Source organism: Schistocerca gregaria, chromosome 10, assembly GCF_023897955.1.
Source record: "Schistocerca gregaria isolate iqSchGreg1 chromosome 10, iqSchGreg1.2, whole genome shotgun sequence".
NCBI classification, from domain to species: Eukaryota; Metazoa; Arthropoda; class Insecta; order Orthoptera; family Acrididae; genus Schistocerca; species Schistocerca gregaria.
The window spans coordinates 103,213,728-103,228,683 of NC_064929.1; the positions used below are offsets into that span (position 1 = coordinate 103,213,728).

Genomic DNA, 14,956 nt, shown 5'->3' on the forward strand with positions numbered 1-14,956 from the left:
AGCATCCACAATTGACAAGCGTGCTGTTATTAGTGCGCAGGAAGCACCCTCCTCCCACGCCTACACTTAATTTAGAAACAGTACAAGTGTTCCCGTAAGATTCTCAAGCCTATGTCGGAAAGATCTGCCTTGCGCCGAGTTCACGTAAATCCCACTGCACATTCCTATTCTTTGCGTGCAGTCAGCTGCTACTGGTGTTGCTAGTTGTGACTGCTGATAACAGATGCCGTAGTAATCAATTTATGGAGTGAGTTGTATGTTTTGCGATAGTCTGTCTCTGACAAGCAAGCACAGGTGACATAGCTGCGAACACAGGAAGCTTGCAGACCCTCGCTGCCTGCAGACACCGAGCAGCCACACTAGGAGGGCGGCCTAAGCCGTAGGCGAAATGTGCTCATTCGCTTTGGCGCGACGTCGAACTATAAATAATGCTGTCACTAGCGTGAGCGTTGCATGAGCGTCGTGGAAAGTCGGAAAAGTCGGCTGCGAGGGTGAGTGCCAAGTTTGGGGAACGTTTCGTAGTATGCGCATTGCAATGGAGACGCGGAAACTTGTTGTGGCCCAGTGTTTTGCAGTTGGACGACAAGATTGGTACACAGTAGTAAAGAGCGAGGCACTCAGTTGGCATGAATAATGGAGTGCACAATGGGGCTCGAGATGTGTTTGTTACCTCAGGTGCTGTATGATTGTCGACAAGGAGTGAAAACGGAGCAATTTTGACGGCTCTTTCAATTTAAGACGTTAAAAACAGACGGAATTTGCATTTGTAATACCAGAGCATCGAAACTACTTGGAACTTTTGTGTATATGAACGGGTCCGCGCCTTTGTACTCTGCTCCCTTCACCGCTACAAACCAACCAACCATCGTGTCCGTGCGCATCTGAGTCGCAAAGAATGGGGAATAGCGCAGTTTGGTCGTGCATGGGGCGTAGCTCAGTTGGTAGAGCGTTCGCTTGGCATGTGAAAGGTCCAGGGTTCAAGCCGCGGCGCCTCCATTTTTTGTGGTCAGTGCATGGTAAGTGTTGGTCGCGGCGAACCAAAAGGCACGCAAGATGTTGCAAAGCCAGCGTCACAGACTGATATAATGTATACTGACGTAAGGAGAGCAAGATGTAAGTGTGGGGACCGGCTGTTATCGAGGTGTCATCGAGTGCAGATCTGTCTTAGGTATCGCGGCTTAACCTCATTGAAGTCTAGAGGGTGGACAACACGTTGGTCTTACTCAGAGCGGTGTCCGAATTCTATTTTCGACGTTATACGTGCCACTTTCATTGTGGCCAACTACGATTCGATACAGAATGCACGAAACCTGAAAGACACCCTAACGGATACATAGAGAGTAGTGTTTGTCTGCTGAATAATGGGAGTGCAAGGGTCTGTGTCGTCTATATGGCTGTATGTAGCACCATTAGTCTTCGGGGGAGCGGGCGTAGCTCAGATGGTAGAGCGCTCGCTTAGTATGCGAGAGGTACTGGGATCAATACCCAGTGCCTCCAGAATTTTTAACACACCTACATGCGCACCTTGCCATTCAAGAGGAATAATTCACAACCAGCAGGTGTGTCTAGGAAGATACAAGCGAAAGATTAGCATCCACAATTGACAAGCGTGCTGTTATTAGTGCGCAGGAAGCACCCTCCTCCCACGCCTACACTTAATTTAGAAACAGTACAAGTGTTCCCGTAAGATTCTCAAGCCTATGTCGGAAAGATCTGCCTTGCGCCGAGTTCACGTAAATCCCACTGCACATTCCTATTCTTTGCGTGCAGTCAGCTGCTACTGGTGTTGCTAGTTGTGACTGCTGATAACAGATGCCGTAGCAATCAATTCATGGAGTGAGTTGTATGTTTTGCGATAGTCTGTCTCTGACAAGCAAGCACAGGTGACATAGGTGCGAACACAGGAAGCTTGCAGACCCTCGCTGCCTGCAGACACCGAGCAGCCACACTAGGAGGGCGGCCTAAGCCGTAGGCGAAATGTGCTCATTCGCTTTGGCGCGACGTCGAACTATAAATAATGCTGTCACTAGCGTGAGCGTCGTGGAAAGTCGGAAAAGTCGGCTGCGAGGGTGAGTGCCAAGTTTGGGGAACGTTTCGTAGTATGCGCATTGCAATGGAGACGCGGAAACTTGTTGTGGCCCAGTGTTTTGCAGTTGGACGACAAGATTGGTACACAGTAGTAAAGAGCGAGGCACTCAGTTGGCATGAATAATGGAGTGCACAATGGGGCTCGAGATGTGTTTGTTACCTCAGGTGCTGTATGATTGTCGACAAGGAGTGAAAACGGAGCAATTTTGACGGCTCTTTCAATTTAAGACGTTAAAAACAGACGGAATTTGCATTTGTAATACCAGAGCATCGAAACTACTTGGAACTTTTGTGTATATGAACGGGTCCGCGCCTTTGTACTCTGCTCCCTTCACCGCTACAAACCAACCAACCATCGTGTCCGTGCGCATCTGAGTCGCAAAGAATGGGGAATAGCGCAGTTTGGTCGTGCATGGGGCGTAGCTCAGTTGGTAGAGCGTTCGCTTGGCATGTGAAAGGTCCAGGGTTCAAGCCGCGGCGCCTCCATTTTTTGTGGTCAGTGCATGGTAAGTGTTGGTCGCGGCGAACCAAAAGGCACGCAAGATGTTGCAAAGCCAGCGTCACAGACTGATATAATGTATACTGACGTAAGGAGAGCAAGATGTAAGTGTGGGGACCGGCTGTTATCGAGGTGTCATCGAGTGCAGATCTGTCTTAGGTATCGCGGCTTAACCTCATTGAAGTCTAGAGGGTGGACAACACGTTGGTCTTACTCAGAGCGGTGTCCGAATTCTATTTTCGACGTTATACGTGCCACTTTCATTGTGGCCAACTACGATTCGATACAGAATGCACGAAACCTGAAAGACACCCTAACGGATACATAGAGAGTAGTGTTTGTCTGCTGAATAATGGGAGTGCAAGGGTCTGTGTCGTCTATATGGCTGTATGTAGCACCATTATTCTTCGGGGGGGCGGGCGTAGCTCAGATGGTAGAGCGCTCGCTTAGTATGCGAGAGGTACTGGGATCAATACCCAGTGCCTGCATAATTTTTAACACACCTACATGCGCACCTTGCCATGCAAGAGGAATAATTCACAACCAGCAGATGTGTCTAGGAAGATACAAGCGAATGATTAGCATCCACAATTGACAAGCGTGCTGTTATTAGTGCGCAGGAAGCACCCTCCCCCACGCCTACACTTAATTTAGAAACAGTACAAGTGTTCCCGTAAGATTGTCAAGCCTATGTCGGAAAGATCTGCCTTGCGCCGAGTTCACGTAAATCCCACTGCACATTCCTATTCTTTGCGTGCAGTCAGCTGCTACTGGTGTTGCTAGTTGTGACTGCTGATAACAGATGCCGTAGCAATCAATTCATGGAGTGAGTTGTATGTTTTGCGATAGTGTGTCTCTGACAAGCAAGCACAGGTGACATAGGTGCGAACACAGGAAGCTTGCAGACCCTCGCTGCCTGCAGACACCGAGCAGCCACACTAGGAGGGCGGCCTAAGCCGTAGGCGAAATGTGCTCATTCGCTTTGGCGCGACGTCGAACTATAAATAATGCTGTCACTAGCGTGAGCGTTGCGTGAGCGCCGTGGAAAGTCGGAAAATACGGCTGCGAGGGTGAGTGCCAAGTTTGGGGAACGTTTCGTAGTATGCGCATTGCAATGGAGACGCGGAAACTTGTTGTGGCCAAGTGTTTTGCAGTTGGACGACAAGATTGGTACACAGTAGTAAAGAGCGAGGCACTGAGTTGGCATGAATAATGGAGTGCACAATGGGGCTCGAGATGTGTTTGTTACCTCAGGTGCTGTATGATTGTCGACAAGGAGTGAAAACGGAGCAATTTGTGACGGCTCTTTCAATTTAAGACGTTAAAAACAGACGGAATTTGCATTTGTAACACCAGAGCATCGAAACTACTTGGAACTTTTGTGTATATGAACGGGTCCGCGCCTTTGTACTCTGCTCCCTTCACCGCTAGAAACCAACCAACCATCGTGTCCGTGCGCATCTGAGTCGCAAAGAATGGGGAATAGCGCAGTTTGGCCGTGCATGGGGCGTAGCTCAGTTGGTAGAGCGTTCGCTTGGCATGTGAAAGGTCCAGGGTTCAAGCCGCGGCGCCTCCATTTTTTGTGGTCAGTGCATGGTAAGTGTTGGTCGCGGCGAACCTAAAGGCACGCAAGATGTTGCAAAGCCAGCGTCACAGACTGATATAATGTATACTGACGTAAGGAGAGCAAGATGTAAGTGTGGGGACCGGCTGTTATCGAGGTGTCATCGGGAGCAGATCTGTCTTAGGTATCGCGGCTTAACCTCATTGAAGTCTAGAGGGTGGACAACACGTTGGTCTTACTCAGAGCGGTGTCCGAATTCTATTTTCGACGTTATACGTGCCACTTTCATTGTGGCCAACTACGATTCGATACAGAATGCACGAAACCTGAAAGACACCCTAACGGATACATAGAGAGTAGTGTTTGTCTGCTGAATAATGGGAGTGCAAGGGTCTGTGTCGTCTATATGGCTGTATGTAGCACCATTATTCTTCGGGGGGGCGGGCGTAGCTCAGATGGTAGAGCGCTCGTTTAGTATGCGAGAGGTACTGGGATCAATACCCAGTGCCTGCAGAATTTTTAACACACCTACATGCGCACCTTGCCATGCAAGAGGAATAATTCACAACCAGCAGATGTGTCTAGGAAGATACAAGCGAATGATTAGCATCCACAATTGACAAGAGTGCTGTTATTAGTGCGCAGGAAGCACCCTCCTCCCACGCCTACACTTAATTTAGAAACAGTACAAGTGTTCCCGTAAGATTCTCAAGCCTATGTCGGAAAGATCTGCCTTGCGCCGAGTTCACGTAAATCCCACTGCACATTCCTATTCTTTGCGTGCAGTCAGCTGCTACTGGTGTTGCTAGTTGTGACTGCTGATAACAGATGCCGTAGCAATCAATTCATGGAGTGAGTTGTATGTTTTGCGATAGTGTGTCTCTGACAAGCAAGCACAGGTGACATAGGTGCGAACACAGGAAGCTTGCAGACCCTCGCTGCCTGCAGACACCGAGCAGCCACACTAGGAGGGCGGCCTAAGCCGTAGGCGAAATGTGCTCATTCGCTTTGGCGCGACGTCGAACTATAAATAATGCTGTCACTAGCGTGAGCGTTGCGTGAGCGTCGTGGAAAGTCGGAAAAGTCGGCTGCGAGGGTGGGTGCCAAGTTTGGGGAACGTTTCGTAGTATGCGCATTGCAATGGAGACGCGGAAACTTGTTGTGGCCCAGTGTTTTGCAGTTGGACGACAAGATTGGTACACAGTAGTAAAGAGCGAGGCACTGAGTTGGCATGAATAATGGAGTGCACAATGGGGCTCGAGATGTGTTTGTTACCTCAGGTGCTGTATGATTGTCGACAAGGAGTGAAAACGGAGCAATTTGTGACGGCTCTTTCAATTTAAGACGTTAAAAACAGACGGAATTTGCATTTGTAATACCAGAGCATCGAAACTACTTGGAACTTTTGTGTATATGAACGGGTCCGCGCCTTTGTACTCTGCTCCCTTCACCGCTACAAACCAACCAACCATCGTGTCCGTGCGCATCTGAGTCGCAAAGAATGGGGAATAGCGCAGTTTGGCCGTGCATGTGGCGTAGCTCAGTTGGTAGAGCGTTCGCTTGGCATGTGAAAGGTCCAGGGTTCAAGCCGCGGCGCCTCCATTTTTTGTGGTCAGTGCATGGTAAGTGTTGGTCGCGGCGAACCAAAAGGCACGCAAGATGTTGCAAAGCCAGCGTCACAGACTGATATGATGTATACTGACGTAAGGAGAGCAAGATGTAAGTGTGGGGACCGGCTGTTATCGAGGTGTCATCGGGAGCAGATCTGTCTTAGGTATCGCGGCTTAACCTCATCGAAGTCTAGAGGGTGGACAACACGTTGGTCTTACTCAGAGCGGTGTCCGAATTCTATTTTCGACGTTATACGTGCCACTTTCATTGTGGCCAACTACGATTCGATACAGAATGCACGAAACCTGAAAGACAACCTAACGGATACATAGAGAGTAGTGTTTGTCTGCTGAATAATGGGAGTGCAAGGGTCTGTGTCGTCTATATGGCTGTATGTAGCACCATTAGTCTTCGGGGGAGCGGGCGTAGCTCAGATGGTAGAGCGCTCGCGTAGTATGCGAGAGGTACTGGGATCAATACCCAGTGCCTCCAGAATTTTTAACACACCTACATGCGCACCTTGCCATTCAAGAGGAATAATTCACAACCAGCAGGTGTGTCTAGGAAGATACAAGCGAATGATTAGCATCCACAATTGACAAGCGTGCTGTTATTAGTGCGCAGGAAGCACCCTCCTCCCACGCCTACACTTAATTTAGAAACAGTACAAGTGTTCCCGTAAGATTCTCAAGCCTATGTCGGAAAGATCTGCCTTGCGCCGAGTTCACGTAAATCCCACTGCACATTCCTATTCTTTGCGTGCAGTCAGCTGCTACTGGTGTTGCTAGTTGTGACTGCTGATAACAGATGCCGTAGCAATCAATTCATGGAGTGAGTTGTATGTTTTGCGATAGTCTGTCTCTGACAAGCAAGCACAGGTGACATAGGTGCGAACACAGGAAGCTTGCAGACCCTCGCTGCCTGCAGACACCGAGCAGCCACACTAGGAGGGCGGCCTAAGCCGTAGGCGAAATGTGCTCATTCGCTTTGGCGCGACGTCGAACTATAAATAATGCTGTCACTAGCGTGAGCGTTGCGTGAGCGCCGTGGAAAGTCGGAAAATACGGCTGCGAGGGTGAGTGCCAAGTTTGGGGAACGTTTCGTAGTATGCGCATTGCAATGGAGACGCGGAAACTTGTTGTGGCCAAGTGTTTTGCAGTTGGACGACAAGATTGGTACACAGTAGTAAAGAGCGAGGCACTGAGTTGGCATGAATAATGGAGTGCACAATGGGGCTCGAGATGTGTTTGTTACCTCAGGTGCTGTATGATTGTCGACAAGGAGTGAAAACGGAGCAATTTGTGACGGCTCTTTCAATTTAAGACGTTAAAAACAGACGGAATTTGCATTTGTAACACCAGAGCATCGAAACTACTTGGAACTTTTGTGTATATGAACGGGTCCGCGCCTTTGTACTCTGCTCCCTTCACCGCTACAAACCAACCAACCATCGTGTCCGTGCGCATCTGAGTCGCAAAGAATGGGGAGTAGCGCAGTTTGGCCGTGCATGGGGCGTAGCTCAGTTGGTAGAGCGTTCGCTTGGCATGTGATAGGTCCAGGGTTCAAGCTGCGGCGCCTCCATTTTTTGTGGTCAGTGCATGGTAAGTGTTGGTCGCGGCGAACCTAAAGGCACGCAAGATGTTGCAAAGCCAGCGTCACAGACTGATATAATGTATACTGACGTAAGGAGAGCAAGATGTAAGTGTGGGGACCGGCTGTTATCGAGGTGTCATCGGGAGCAGATCTGTCTTAGGTATCGCGGCTTAACCTCATTGAAGTCTAGAGGGTGGACAACACGTTGGTCTTACTCAGAGCGGTGTCCGAATTCTATTTTCGACGTTATACGTGCCACTTTCATTGTGGCCAACTACGATTCGATACAGAATGCACGAAACCTGAAAGACACCCTAACGGATACATAGAGAGTAGTGTTTGTCTGCTGAATAATGGGAGTGCAAGGGTCTGTGTCGTCTATATGGCTGTATGTAGCACCATTAGTCTTCGGGGGAGCGGGCGTAGCTCAGATGGTAGAGCGCTCGCTTAGTATGCGAGAGGTACTGGGATCAATACCCAGTGCCTCCAGAATTTTTAACACACCTACATGCGCACCTTGCCATTCAAGAGGAATAATTCACAACCAGCAGGTGTGTCTAGGAAGATACAAGCGAATGATTAGCATCCACAATTGACAAGCGTGCTGTTATTAGTGCGCAGGAAGCACCCTCCTCCCACGCCTACACTTAATTTAGAAACAGTACAAGTGTTCCCGTAAGATTCTCAAGCCTATGTCGGAAAGATCTGCCTTGCGCCGAGTTCACGTAAATCCCACTGCACATTCCTATTCTTTGCGTGCAGTCAGCTGCTACTGGTGTTGCTAGTTGTGACTGCTGATAACAGATGCCGTAGCAATCAATTCATGGAGTGAGTTGTATGTTTTGCGATAGTCTGTCTCTGACAAGCAAGCACAGGTGACATAGGTGCGAACACAGGAAGCTTGCAGACCCTCGCTGCCTGCAGACACCGAGCAGCCACACTAGGAGGGCGGCCTAAGCCGTAGGCGAAATGTGCTCATTCGCTTTGGCGCGACGTCGAACTATAAATAATGCTGTCACTAGCGTGAGCGTTGCGTGAGCGCCGTGGAAAGTCGGAAAATACGGCTGCGAGGGTGAGTGCCAAGTTTGGGGAACGTTTCGTAGTATGCGCATTGCAATGGAGACGCGGAAACTTGTTGTGGCCAAGTGTTTTGCAGTTGGACGACAAGATTGGTACACAGTAGTAAAGAGCGAGGCACTGAGTTGGCATGAATAATGGAGTGCACAATGGGGCTCGAGATGTGTTTGTTACCTCAGGTGCTGTATGATTGTCGACAAGGAGTGAAAACGGAGCAATTTGTGACGGCTCTTTCAATTTAAGACGTTAAAAACAGACGGAATTTGCATTTGTAACACCAGAGCATCGAAACTACTTGGAACTTTTGTGTATATGAACGGGTCCGCGCCTTTGTACTCTGCTCCCTTCACCGCTACAAACCAACCAACCATCGTGTCCGTGCGCATCTGAGTCGCAAAGAATGGGGAATAGCGCAGTTTGGCCGTGCATGGGGCGTAGCTCAGTTGGTAGAGCGTTCGCTTGGCATGTGATAGGTCCAGGGTTCAAGCCGCGGCGCCTCCATTTTTTGTGGTCAGTGCATGGTAAGTGTTGGTCGCGGCGAACCTAAAGGCACGCAAGATGTTGCAAAGCCAGCGTCACAGACTGATATAATGTATACTGACGTAAGGAGAGCAAGATGTAAGTGTGGGGACCGGCTGTTATCGAGGTGTCATCGGGAGCAGATCTGTCTTAGGTATCGCGGCTTAACCTCATTGAAGTCTAGAGGGTGGACAACACGTTGGTCTTACTCAGAGCGGTGTCCGAATTCTATTTTCGACGTTATACGTGCCACTTTCATTGTGGCCAACTACGATTCGATACAGAATGCACGAAACCTGAAAGACACCCTAACGGATACATAGAGAGTAGTGTTTGTCTGCTGAATAATGGGAGTGCAAGGGTCTGTGTCGTCTATATGGCTGTATGTAACACAATTCTTCTTCGGGGGGGCGGGCGTAGCTCAGATGGTAGAGCGCTCACTTAGTATGCGAGAGGTACTGGGATCAATACCCAGTGCCTGCAGAATTTTTAACACACCTACATGCGCACCTTGCCATGCAAGAGGAATAATTCACAACCAGCAGATGTGTCTAGGAAGATACAAGCGAATGATTAGCATCCACAATTGACAAGCGTGCTGTTATTAGTGCGCAGGAAGCACCCTCCTCCCACGCCTACACTTAATTTAGAAACAGTACAAGTGTTCCCGTAAGATTCTCAAGCCTATGTCGGAAAGATCTGCCTTGCGCCGAGTTCACGTAAATCCCACTGCACATTCCTATTCTTTGCGTGCAGTCAGCTGCTACTGGTGTTGCTAGTTGTGACTGCTGATAACAGATGCCGTAGCAATCAATTCATGGAGTGAGTTGTATGTTTTGCGATAGTGTGTCTCTGACAAGCAAGCACAGGTGACATAGGTGCGAACACAGGAAGCTTGCAGACCCTCGCTGCCTGCAGACACCGAGCAGCCACACTAGGAGGGCGGCCTAAGCCGTAGGCGAAATGTGCTCATTCGCTTTGGCGCGACGTCGAACTATAAATAATTCTGTCACTAGCGTGAGCGTTGCGTGAGCGCCGTGGAAAGTCGGAAAATACGGCTGCGAGGGTGAGTGCCAAGTTTGGGGAACGTTTCGTAGTATGCGCATTGCAATGGAGACGCGGAAACTTGTTGTGGCCAAGTGTTTTGCAGTTGGACGACAAGATTGGTACACAGTAGTAAAGAGCGAGGCACTGAGTTGGCATGAATAATGGAGTGCACAATGGGGCTCGAGATGTGTTTGTTACCTCAGGTGCTGTATGATTGTCGACAAGGAGTGAAAACGGAGCAATTTGTGACGGCTCTTTCAATTTAAGACGTTAAAAACAGACGGAATTTGCATTTGTAATACCAGAGCATCAAAACTACTTGGAACTTTTGTGTATATGAACGGGTCCGCGCCTTTGTACTCTGCTCCCTTCACCGCTACAAACCAACCAACCATCGTGTCCGTGCGCATCTGAGTCGCAAAGAATGGGGAATAGCGCAGTTTGGCCGTGCATGTGGCGTAGCTCAGTTGGTAGAGCGTTCGCTTGGCATGTGAAAGGTCCAGGGTTCAAGCCGCGGCGCCTCCATTTTTTGTGGTCAGTGCATGGTAAGTGTTGGTCGCGGCGAACCAAAAGGCACGCAAGATGTTGCAAAGCCAGCGTCACAGACTGATATGATGTATACTGACGTAAGGAGAGCAAGATGTAAGTGTGGGGACCGGCTGTTATCGAGGTGTCATCGGGAGCAGATCTGTCTTAGGTATCGCGGCTTAACCTCATTGAAGTCTAGAGGGTGGACAACACGTTGGTCTTACTCAGAGCGGTGTCCGAATTCTATTTTCGACGTTATACGTGCCACTTTCATTGTGGCCAACTACGATTCGATACAGAATGCACGAAACCTGAAAGACACCCTAACGGATACATAGAGAGTAGTGTTTGTCTGCTGAATAATGGGAGTGCAAGGGTCTGTGTCGTCTATATGGCTGTATGTAGCACCATTAGTCTTCGGGGGAGCGGGCGTAGCTCAGATGGTAGAGCGCTCGCTTAGTATGCGAGAGGTGCTGGGATCAATACCCAGTGCCTCCAGAATTTTTAACACACCTACATGCGCACCTTGCCATTCAAGAGGAATAATTCACAACCAGCAGGTGTGTCTAGGAAGATACAAGCGAATGATTAGCATCCACAATTGACAAGCGTGCTGTTATTAGTGCGCAGGAAGCACCCTCCTCCCACGCCTACACTTAATTTAGAAACAGTACAAGTGTTCCCGTAAGATTCTCAAGCCTATGTCGGAAAGATCTGCCTTGCGCCGAGTTCACGTAAATCCCACTGCACATTCCTATTCTTTGCGTGCAGTCAGCTGCTACTGGTGTTGCTAGTTGTGACTGCTGATAACAGATGCCGTAGCAATCAATTCATGGAGTGAGTTGTATGTTTTGCGATAGTCTGTCTCTGACAAGCAAGCACAGGTGACATAGGTGCGAACACAGGAAGCTTGCAGACCCTCGCTGCCTGCAGACACCGAGCAGCCACACTAGGAGGGCGGCCTAAGCCGTAGGCGAAATGTGCTCATTCGCTTTGGCGCGACGTCGAACTATAAATAATTCTGTCACTAGCGTGAGCGTTGCGTGAGCGCCGTGGAAAGTCGGAAAATACGGCTGCGAGGGTGAGTGCCAAGTTTGGGGAACGTTTCGTAGTATGCGCATTGCAATGGAGACGCGGAAACTTGTTGTGGCCAAGTGTTTTGCAGTTGGACGACAAGATTGGTACACAGTAGTAAAGAGCGAGGCACTGAGTTGGCATGAATAATGGAGTGCACAATGGGGCTCGAGATGTGTTTGTTACCTCAGGTGCTGTATGATTGTCGACAAGGAGTGAAAACGGAGCAATTTGTGACGGCTCTTTCAATTTAAGACGTTAAAAACAGACGGAATTTGCATTTGTAATACCAGAGCATCAAAACTACTTGGAACTTTTGTGTATATGAACGGGTCCGCGCCTTTGTACTCTGCTCCCTTCACCGCTACAAACCAACCAACCATCGTGTCCGTGCGCATCTGAGTCGCAAAGAATGGGGAATAGCGCAGTTTGGCCGTGCATGTGGCGTAGCTCAGTTGGTAGAGCGTTCGCTTGGCATGTGAAAGGTCCAGGGTTCAAGCCGCGGCGCCTCCATTTTTTGTGGTCAGTGCATGGTAAGTGTTGGTCGCGGCGAAGCAAAAGGCACGCAAGATGTTGCAAAGCCAGCGTCACAGACTGATATGATGTATACTGACGTAAGGAGAGCAAGATGTAAGTGTGGGGACCGGCTGTTATCGAGGTGTCATCGGGAGCAGATCTGTCTTAGGTATCGCGGCTTAACCTCATTGAAGTCTAGAGGGTGGACAACACGTTGGTCTTACTCAGAGCGGTGTCCGAATTCTATTTTCGACGTTATACGTGCCACTTTCATTGTGGCCAACTACGATTCGATACAGAATGCACGAAACCTGAAAGACACCCTAACGGATACATAGAGAGTAGTGTTTGTCTGCTGAATAATGGGAGTGCAAGGGTCTGTGTCGTCTATATGGCTGTATGTAGCACCATTAGTCTTCGGGGGAGCGGGCGTAGCTCAGATGGTAGAGCGCTCGCTTAGTATGCGAGAGGTACTGGGATCAATACCCAGTGCCTCCAGAATTCTTAACACACCTACATGCGCACCTTGCCATTCAAGAGGAATAATTCACAACCAGCAGGTGTGTCTAGGAAGATACAAGCGAATGATTAGCATCCACAATTGACAAGCGTGCTGTTATTAGTGCGCAGGAAGCACCCTCCTCCCACGCCTACACTTAATTTAGAAACAGTACAAGTGTTCCCGTAAGATTCTCAAGCCTATGTCGGAAAGATCTGCCTTGCGCCGAGTTCACGTAAATCCCACTGCACATTCCTATTCTTTGCGTGCAGTCAGCTGCTACTGGTGTTGCTAGTTGTGACTGCTGATAACAGATGCCGTAGCAATCAATTCATGGAGTGAGTTGTATGTTTTGCGATAGTCTGTCTCTGACAAGCAAGCACAGGTGACATAGGTGCGAACACAGGAAGCTTGCAGACCCTCGCTGCCTGCAGACACCGAGCAGCCACACTAGGAGGGCGGCCTAAGCCGTAGGCGAAATGTGCTCATTCGCTTTGGCGCGACGTCGAACTATAAATAATTCTGTCACTAGCGTGAGCGTTGCGTGAGCGCCGTGGAAAGTCGGAAAATACGGCTGCGAGGGTGAGTGCCAAGTTTGGGGAACGTTTCGTAGTATGCGCATTGCAATGGAGACGCGGAAACTTGTTGTGGCCAAGTGTTTTGCAGTTGGACGACAAGATTGGTACACAGTAGTAAAGAGCGAGGCACTGAGTTGGCATGAATAATGGAGTGCACAATGGGGCTCGAGATGTGTTTGTTACCTCAGGTGCTGTATGATTGTCGACAAGGAGTGAAAACGGAGCAATTTGTGACGGCTCTTTCAATTTAAGACGTTAAAAACAGACGGAATTTGCATTTGTAATACCAGAGCATCAAAACTACTTGGAACTTTTGTGTATATGAACGGGTCCGCGCCTTTGTACTCTGCTCCCTTCACCGCTACAAACCAACCAACCATCGTGTCCGTGCGCATCTGAGTCGCAAAGAATGGGGAATAGCGCAGTTTGGCCGTGCATGTGGCGTAGCTCAGTTGGTAGAGCGTTCGCTTGGCATGTGAAAGGTCCAGGGTTCAAGCCGCGGCGCCTCCATTTTTTGTGGTCAGTGCATGGTAAGTGTTGGTCGCGGCGAACCAAAAGGCACGCAAGATGTTGCAAAGCCAGCGTCACAGACTGATATGATGTATACTGACGTAAGGAGAGCAAGATGTAAGTGTGGGGCCGGCTGTTATCGAGGTGTCATCGGGAGCAGATCTGTCTTAGGTATCGCGGCTTAACCTCATTGAAGTCTAGAGGGTGGACAACACGTTGGTCTTACTCAGAGCGGTGTCCGAATTCTATTTTCGACGTTATACGTGCCACTTTCATTGTGGCCAACTACGATTCGATACAGAATGCACGAAACCTGAAAGACACCCTAACGGATACATAGAGAGTAGTGTTTGTCTGCTGAATAATGGGAGTGCAAGGGTCTGTGTCGTCTATATGGCTGTATGTAGCACCATTAGTCTTCGGGGGAGCGGGCGTAGCTCAGATGGTAGAGCGCTCGCTTAGTATGCGAGAGGTGCTGGGATCAATACCCAGTGCCTCCAGAATTTTTAACACACCTACATGCGCACCTTGCCATTCAAGAGGAATAATTCACAACCAGCAGGTGTGTCTAGGAAGATACAAGCGAATGATTAGCATCCACAATTGACAAGCGTGCTGTTATTAGTGCGCAGGAAGCACCCTCCTCCCACGCCTACACTTAATTTAGAAACAGTACAAGTGTTCCCGTAAGATTCTCAAGCCTATGTCGGAAAGATCTGCCTTGCGCCGAGTTCACGTAAATCCCACTGCACATTCCTATTCTTTGCGTGCAGTCAGCTGCTACTGGTGTTGCTAGTTGTGACTGCTGATAACAGATGCCGTAGCAATCAATTCATGGAGTGAGTTGTATGTTTTGCGATAGTCTGTCTCTGACAAGCAAGCACAGGTGACATAGGTGCGAACACAGGAAGCTTGCAGACCCTCGCTGCCTGCAGACACCGAGCAGCCACACTAGGAGGGCGGCCTAAGCCGTAGGCGAAATGTGCTCATTCGCTTTGGCGCGACGTCGAACTATAAATAATTCTGTCACTAGCGTGAGCGTTGCGTGAGCGCCGTGGAAAGTCGGAAAATACGGCTGCGAGGGTGAGTGCCAAGTTTGGGGAACGTTTCGTAGTATGCGCATTGCAATGGAGACGCGGAAACTTGTTGTGGCCAAGTGTTTTGCAGTTGGACGACAAGATTGGTACACAGTAGTAAAGAGCGAGGCACTGAGTTGGCATGAATAATGGAGTGCACAATGGGGCTCGAGATGT

At 49.3% G+C, this 14,956-nt stretch overlaps 2 non-coding genes across 2 annotated transcripts; both read left to right on the forward strand.

Annotated features, from left to right (window-relative positions):
• The first annotated feature begins 3,002 nt into the window (after positions 1 to 3,002).
• On the forward strand, positions 3,003 to 3,075 carry Trnat-agu (transfer RNA threonine (anticodon AGU)). Its single transcript has one exon. It is a non-coding gene; the product is annotated as a tRNA-Thr (tRNA).
• A 1,516-nt stretch (positions 3,076 to 4,591) lies between these two features.
• Trnat-agu (transfer RNA threonine (anticodon AGU)) lies at positions 4,592 to 4,664 on the forward strand. Its single transcript has one exon. It is a non-coding gene; the product is annotated as a tRNA-Thr (tRNA).
• The last annotated feature ends 10,292 nt before the right edge of the window (positions 4,665 to 14,956 follow it).